Source organism: Doryrhamphus excisus, chromosome 9 (assembly GCF_030265055.1).
Source record: "Doryrhamphus excisus isolate RoL2022-K1 chromosome 9, RoL_Dexc_1.0, whole genome shotgun sequence".
Lineage (NCBI taxonomy): Eukaryota > Metazoa > Chordata > Actinopteri > Syngnathiformes > Syngnathidae > Doryrhamphus > Doryrhamphus excisus.
The window spans coordinates 5,193,468-5,201,575 of NC_080474.1; the positions used below are offsets into that span (position 1 = coordinate 5,193,468).

Genomic DNA, 8,108 nt, shown 5'->3' on the forward strand with positions numbered 1-8,108 from the left:
AGCTTTTGCTTCTCATAGCACACAACTGTGGTGCGTTCAAGGACAGGAATCTAACAACAATATGTATGCTGTACAACGCAGTACAGAGTAAACTGACTAGTTTGTTACACACAATAAGAGACAGTGTACAAATTAACATGGCAACGTTTTGACAAAAATCAAATAATATGAAAAGCAGGGAAAAAATTCAGATAAAATTTTTTACCAAAAAATGCATCATATAAAAAATAGGTAAACATTTAAACATCACCTATATTAATATTGGGACAAGACTTAATAATGACCGAATAATGAAAAAATTAGGGGAACATTTTTTGACAAAAATCCTCCATCCATCCTTTTTCTATACCGCTTATCCTCCTAGGGTCAGAGGAGGTGCTGGAGCCTATCCCAGCTGACTTTGTAGGGAATAATCAAAAACCAAATCATGTGAAAAGTGGGGCAAAATTTGGATACCAACCTTTACTTAAGTGGGGCACCATTTGGCAACATTCATTAATTCATTCATTTTGTACCAGTTATCCTCACGAGGGTCGCGAGAGGTGCTGGAGCCTATCCCAGCTGACTTTGTAGGGAATAATCAAAAACCAAATCATGTGAAAACTGGGGCAAAATTTGGGGACAAACCTTTACTTAAGTGGGGCAACATTTGGCAACATTTTGCCAAATTTTTCAAGTTTTTCCCAAAAAACGAATCCTAAGAAAGTTTTTATTGAAAAACATGTGCAGAACATTTTTGACGAACATTTTTGTCGAAACACGAATCCTACAAAATGTTTTATTGAAAACCAAGTCATACAAAAAATGGCAAAAACTTGGAGAAAATTTATTTTGAAAACTGAATCATCACATTTTGAGAAAAACTTTAAATAAAAACCAAAAACTCAAAACTAAAAAAAGAAAAAAAGAATGATGATGTCAAATGACAGATAGAATAGGAGGCTCGTTGCAACCTTTAGCCTGGTTCGCTGGTTCGCTGGTTCGTTGGTTCGCTGCCTGATGCCCTGCACATTAATACCAGTGTGTGCGTGTGAGTCGGTTTATGTGTGCTACACGTGCATCCTGCTTCAAGGTCAACAAAACCAGTTCCCAAAATGGACGTGAACTTTACAGCCATCACTGAAATTATTCCCCCTCAAATGTGATGGCGTCCATCATGTGGCGTTACACGAGGTGACAGACACACATGAAGCCCTTCAGCACGAGAGCTCAAAAGATAAAAGGAAATGAGAGGAAATGACCTTGGAAACGTGACTTCTAGCTCTCCCTTTAAAAACAATGTATCCTATTTCATTTTGTTTTAGTAACAAATGGACAAACACATGCATATCTACACATAATGAGATGGAAATAATACCATGTGGGTATTAATATGCATAAAATCATTCACAGTTATCTGTGAAATAATAAAATAAAAAAAAGCTTCCTTCTGGAAAGCCCCATCTTGTTATCTGTTTTCAGTCATTACCATAATAATTGGCACTGTATTGCACAGTGAGTGAGAGGCGAGCAGAGGAAAAAAATAGGATGAGGAGGTTGGGGGGTGCTACTACACAGCAACAATGATCAATCACATGTTGCGTTCAGACACCGTGTGCATGGAGAGATGGTCCAGGGTATCCTAATAAGAGTTCAAATGAAGTCTAACAAAGACAGAGTGTTGCAAAGACGCGTGCAAAATGCAGTAAATGCATTTCCTCATATTTCAACCTTATACTGCAAAGAAAAAAAATGTTTCATTGTGTTTTCTTTTTCGGTTATAACTTTATTCTTGTAAAATTACTGCTGATTTTTATTTTTTTTGTAATATTTTTTTTTGTAGTTTTCTTGTATTGCAGGCCAATAAAAAAACATTCATGGGATGAATTGTGGACACCACATTGCAGTCAATTTCTTTTTTTTTTTACATTTTTTTTTTTTTTTTTATAAATTCATTCAGCAAAGCAAAGTATTCCAACCTTATACTGCTAAAAAAAATTCTTCATTGTGTTTTCTTTTTCGGTTATAACTTTATTCTTGTAAAATTACTGCTGATTTTTATTTTTTTAAAATATTTTTTTTGTAGTTTTCTTGTATTGCAGGCCAATAAAAAAACATTCATGGGATGAATTGTGGACACCACATTGCAGTCAAATTCATTCAGCAAATAAAGACAGCGTGCTGCAAAGACGCGTGCAAAATGCAGCAAATGCATTTCCTCATATTCCAACCTTATACTGCTAAAAAAAAAAATTTCTTCATTGTGTTTTCTTTTTCGGTTATAACTTTATTCTTGTAAAATTACTGCCGATTTTTTTTAAAATTATTATTATTTTTTAGTTTTCTTGTATTGCAGGCCAATAAAAAACATTCATGGGATGAATTGTGGACAACGTGCGCGTGCAAAATGCAGCAAATGCAAAAAAAAAATTCTTCATTGTGTTTTCTTTTTCGGTTATAACTTTATTCTTGTAAAATTACTGCTGATTTTTCTTTTTTTTATTATTTTTTTGGTAGTTTTCTTGTATTGCAGGCCAATAAAATAACATTCATGGGATGAACTGTTGACACCACATTGCAGTCAAATTCATTCAGCAAATAAAGACAGTGTGCTGCAAATGCATTTCCTCATATTCCAACCTTATACTGCTAAAAAAAATAATTCTTCATTGTGTTTTCTTTTTCGGTTATAACTTTATTCTTGTAAAATTACTGCTGATTTTTTTTTTTTTTAAGTTTTCTTGTATTGCAGGCCAATAAAAAAAACATTCATGGGATGAATTGTGGACCCGACATTGCAGTCATTTTTTTTTTAATTTTTTTTTTAATTCATTCAGCAAAGCATAACATAATGCGCCAATTCAGCAATTTTTCCTGAAGAAAATGGTCCAGTGGGGCGGGCGGCTGCTCCTGTGACTTCTAGTCATATCATTATAGTTGATCACATTGATTTTGATGCATTATTATTTTTGAGGCTCCAGCATATTGAAGATAAAGCGTCATAGAAAAAGGATGTCTGGCTACTTGAACAAGTTATTTTTTTCCGCAACAACTTCAAACTGAATCAAGGACATTAAAGTTTTATAGGATTAGCATTCAAACTGACCTATTTACAGTTTAAAGTGTATAGACTGAGTGACACAAAGCATTCATTTGACCCCCGGCTGTATTTGTGTGTGATATCAGTCATTCCAAACTACTGTGGGTCTTGATAAGCAATAAGAGCGATAAGACCCAAACAAAGCCAGTATTATTACTGGCAGGTACTCAGGAGGATTGCTTCACTTTCCCTGGCGGATACGATTTCAGACCTCTTTGTTAAAGGAACAAAAGGTGAACACTTGACTGGACCTCAGGGACTTCACTCAACATTAATCACACTGACTGCAGCAAGCCTCTCGTCCCATTAACACCAACTATTACAGGCTCCCCACGGAGATCGGCCCACGCGGAGTTATCAGCAGGGGCCTCCATGGCTGAGTGGCAGGTGTGCTATCTGACATTGATTCTGTAGCAGGAAGGAGACTGCTAATGCGGGGTTGGTCGTTTCACCGTGCAGCAGGGAAGTCACCCAAGTTTTTGTTTTTTTTTTCGTCTGCAATCACGGTACTGTAACGGTGACATGTGCGTGACGTCCATTCCTGATTTACTTAGTCTTTTTCATGTTTTTAGACGCTGAAAGTGATTTTGTGAATTTAAATTTAAGACAAAGGAAGTGGGGGAACAAGGACAAAGCCAAAAAACTACCACTTCCACACAGAATAGGAGGAGACCTTGTTTTCACTATCATGTTGCACATGCCATGGCTGACTTCATGTGGTTTTAAGGTAACATAATGTAAAGTAATGCCACTCAGGGCCGAATGGTTAGCGCGCAAGCTACACAGCTAGGAGACCAGGGTTCAATTCCACCCTCGGCCATCTCTGTGTGGAGTTTGCATGTTCTCCCCGTGCATGCGTGGGTTTTCTCCGGGTACTCTGGTTTCCTCCCACATTCCAAAAACATGCTAGGGTAATTGGCAAATCCAAATTGTCCATAGGTATGAATGTGAGTGTGAATGGTTGTTTGTCTATATGTGCCCTGTGATTGGCTGGCGACCATTTTCAAGAAAAAAACATTTCAGCTTTGTGATATTCAGTAGGTGAAAACATCTATTGTTAATATCGACTATACAATATTGAATAATTCTCCTTAAACAATCCTTGGAAATGTCCTTCTAATATTATGTTTTTATAATATAACTATTTATTATAATTTTATTATTACTTTTTCCTCCGTAATATTTTGACTTTATTCTTGTAAAATGACAGTGTTTTTTTTTTTGGTTACCACTATTTTAACTTTCTTTTTGTAAATGTTTTGACTTTCTCATACCATTATAAATTTTCCACACCCTTTTTTTTTATTTATTGGTTTATTTTTTTTCAATAACAACAAATTTCTCTTCTAATATTATGTTTTTATTATATAACTTTTTAATAATTTTATTATTACTTTTTCCTCCGTAATATTTTGTTTTTATTCTTGTAAAATGACAGTGTTTTTTTTTGCTTACCGCTGTTTCAACTTTCTTTTTGTAAGTGTTTTGACTTTCTCATACCATTATAATTTTTCCACACCCTTTTTTCAATTATTGGTTTATTAATTTTTTTTTTTAAATAACAACAATTTTATCTAATATTTCAACCTTATACTGCTATTTTTTTTTCTTCATTGCGTTTTCTTTTTTGGTTATAACTTTATTCTTGTAAAATTACTGCTGATTTTTCTTTTTTTTCTTTATTTTTTTTTTAGTTTTCTTGTATTGCAGGCCAATAAAAAAACATTCATGGGATGAATTGTGGACACCACATTGCAGTCAAATTCATTCAGCAAAGCATAACATAATATGCCAATCCAGCAATTTTTCCTGCAGAAAATGGTCAAAATGATGGGAATTTGTAACATTCATAACACAGGTCGATTTTATGTTATCTTTATTCGCTTTTTTGAATTTTTCAAGGTGACAGGTGAGACAGCATGACTGTATCATCCTTTCCAATACATGAAACTGTCAGAGAAATATTAATCTTACAATATTTTCATCCATCCGGGTCTTGGTCGTTAGGGCAGCAGTCTCAGTAGAGATGTCCACCTGAAGACCTCACTAGGGAGGCGTCCAGGAGGCATCTGGACTAGATACCGGAGCCACCATCTGTCGATGTGAAGGAGCAGCGATTCTACCCTGAGCTCCTCACCATAGGATGACCGACCCCCCTCCATCATGTCAGTGTGTGTTCAAGCCCATGTGTGCTAAAATGAAATGAAGTCAGTCAAAGGTGCTTATATTATACTCGTCTGCCTTGAGAGAGCTCCTCACGCAAAGAGTCATCGTAACGCTGCAGGGGCTCAACAAACACTCAAATCAACATCAATTTTGTTGTTGGCACTCTTAAAAGCCTCTCTGCTAAGGTTAAGTCGCCCCCGCCTGCCTTCTCCAACTGCCTGGCATTGGGTAGACTCTGAAGTTTTCGAGTTGAGTGAGCGGGCTCCTCATTGGTCCTCCTCATATGGTTTTATGTTCAAAGTTACTACAAAGATTTTAGATTTTTTTTAAGATATATTACCTAAAGGGCTGCACGGTGGTTGAGTGGTTACCTCACAGCTAGGAAACCTGTGTTCAATCACAGCCTCGGCCATCTCCAAGTTCTCTCCGGGTACTCCAGTTTCCTCGTGGGTGGGTGCTGTGATGTTGGTTATGGGTGCCGGTGGGTTTTCGCCCTGGGCTTTTTGTTGTTCCTGGAGCACATAAAGAATTATGGCCAGTACGGGGATTGAACCTGTGACCTTGGCGTTATTAGCACCACGCTCTGACCAGCTGAGCTAACCGGCCACAGGACACCACTGTATAAAATGTTTCCAGCTCAAATCGACTAACTCATTCTGATCGTCAAATATTCAAAGCAAATAAAAACAGTAGCCAGAATGGGGGTTGAACCTGTGACCTTGGCGTTATTAGCACCACACTCTGACCAACTGTTAGTAAGCGGGCTCCTCATAGGGCAACTGTGTCTCATGACAACGGTATGGTTTATATGTTCAAAGTTACCTAAGATATATTACCTAAAGGGCTGCACGGTGGTCGAGTGGTTAGCGTGCAGACCTCACAGCCAGGAGGCCCGATTTCAATCCCACCCTCGGCCATCTCTGTGTGGAGTTTGCATGTTCTCCCCGTGCTTTTCTCCGGGTATTCCGGTTTCCTCCCACATTCCAAAAACATGCTAGGTTAATTAGATACTCCAAATTGTCCATAGGTATGAATGTGAGTGTGAATGGTTGTTTGTCTATATGTGCCCTGTGATTGGCTGGTGACCAGTCCAGGGTGTACCCCGCCTCTCGCCCGAAGACAGCTGGGATAGGCTCCAGCACCCCTGCGACCCTCGTGAGGAAAAAGCGGTAGAAAATGAATGAATGAATGAATGAATGTAAAGTAATCAAAGCCAAAAACCTACCACTTCCACACAGAATAGGAGGAGACCTGGCTGGCCACCAGTCCAGGGTGTACCCTGCCTCTCGCCTGAAGATAGATAGTTAGCCAAAATTTTTCCACTGCATTATACAAGACTCATTGCAAGTTATCACAAATGCTTGATTGCAGTTGTTACTGCTAAGGGTGGCCCAATCACTTTTTTTCCACACAGGTCCATGTAGGTTTTCTCTCTTAATAATACAAAGTTTCATGTCAAAACTGCATTTTGTGTGACTAATATTTCAAATTGTGCATGCAAAAAAACATGCAAAAAGAAAATAAAACCATAAAGGGGCAAACACTTTTTCCCACCATTGTGTATAGTCGGTAAATACATAGTAGGTCTTCTCCACAGAGGTACAATCTGTGTTGTTTGATGCAAATCAACACAAAGCAATCAAATCCAGTCGGCATAGGTCACCAGCACTCATCATCCACCCGACAGCCGCATCATGTTTGGAGTCATCAGGCTGATAATGACTCAAATATTGTATGCTTTATGTCTGCAACCTCCCTCTCACTTTGGACAAACACGTTCTAGAGGTGTTGATGACTTAAGAGATAAAAGATTGATGAGTGTTATCCGTGATATTCCATTTGCACGCATCTACTTTCATCCGCCCCCCCCCTCCACCGTCCTCAGGTCATTACAGGATGATACTTGGCTGCTATGCTAATTTCGTGCAGATTTATTCTGATTTGTGATTAGGAGCTTACAGTCATACGACTCACATCTTCTTTCCTCCTCAATGCCTCCATTTAACATGACCTTCCCAAGGCTCTGTCAAGCCGACATGTCTCATTACTGCGCTATGGGCCGCTTTCACACACACACACACACACACACACACAGGACGGGAAAGCTGAAAAATACTGTCAAGCGCACAAGAAGATGAAATATCTGAAGAAAAAAAAAACAGCACTACTGCTGTACATAATTGACTGCTGGAAAATACACACATACACACAGGAAGTCAAAAATACACATACACTAAAAGTCAGGGTACACCCTGGACTGGTCGGCAGCCAATCACAGGGCAGAACATATGGACAAACTCCACACATAGGGATGGCCGAGGGTGGAATCGAACTCGGGTCTCGCGCTAACCATTTGGCCCTGAGTGCCATTACTTTACATTATGTTACCTTAAAACCGCATGGAGTCAGCCATGGCATGTCCAACATGATAGTAAAAACAAGGTCTCCTCCTATTCTGTGTGGAAGTGGTAGGTTTTTGGCTTTGTCCTTGTTCCCCCACTTCCTTTTTCTTATTCATTCATTTTCTACCGCTTTTTCCTCACAAGGGTTGCGGGGGTTGCTGAAGCCTATCCCAGCTGTCTTCGGGCAAGAAGCGGGGTACATCCTGGACTGGTCGGCAGCCAATCACAGGGCACATATGGACAAACTCCACTCATAGGGATGGCCGAGGGTGGAATCGAACTCGGGTCTCCTGGCTGTGTGGCCTGCGCGCTAACCATTCGGCCCTGAGTGGCATTACTTTACATTATGATACCTTAAAACCGCATGGAGTCAGCCATGGCATGTGCAACATGATAGTAAAAACAAGGTCTCCTCCTATTGTGTGGAAGTGGTAGGTTTTTGGCTTTGATTACTTTACATT

The 8,108-nt window shown here is 39.0% G+C and overlaps 1 non-coding gene across 1 annotated transcript; it reads right to left on the minus strand.

The window, feature by feature from the left end:
* Window positions 1-5,777: 5,777 nt before the first annotated feature.
* Window positions 5,778-5,851, minus strand: trnai-aau (transfer RNA isoleucine (anticodon AAU)). Its single transcript has one exon. It is a non-coding gene; the product is annotated as a tRNA-Ile (tRNA).
* Between the last annotated feature and the right edge of the window lie 2,257 nt (window positions 5,852-8,108).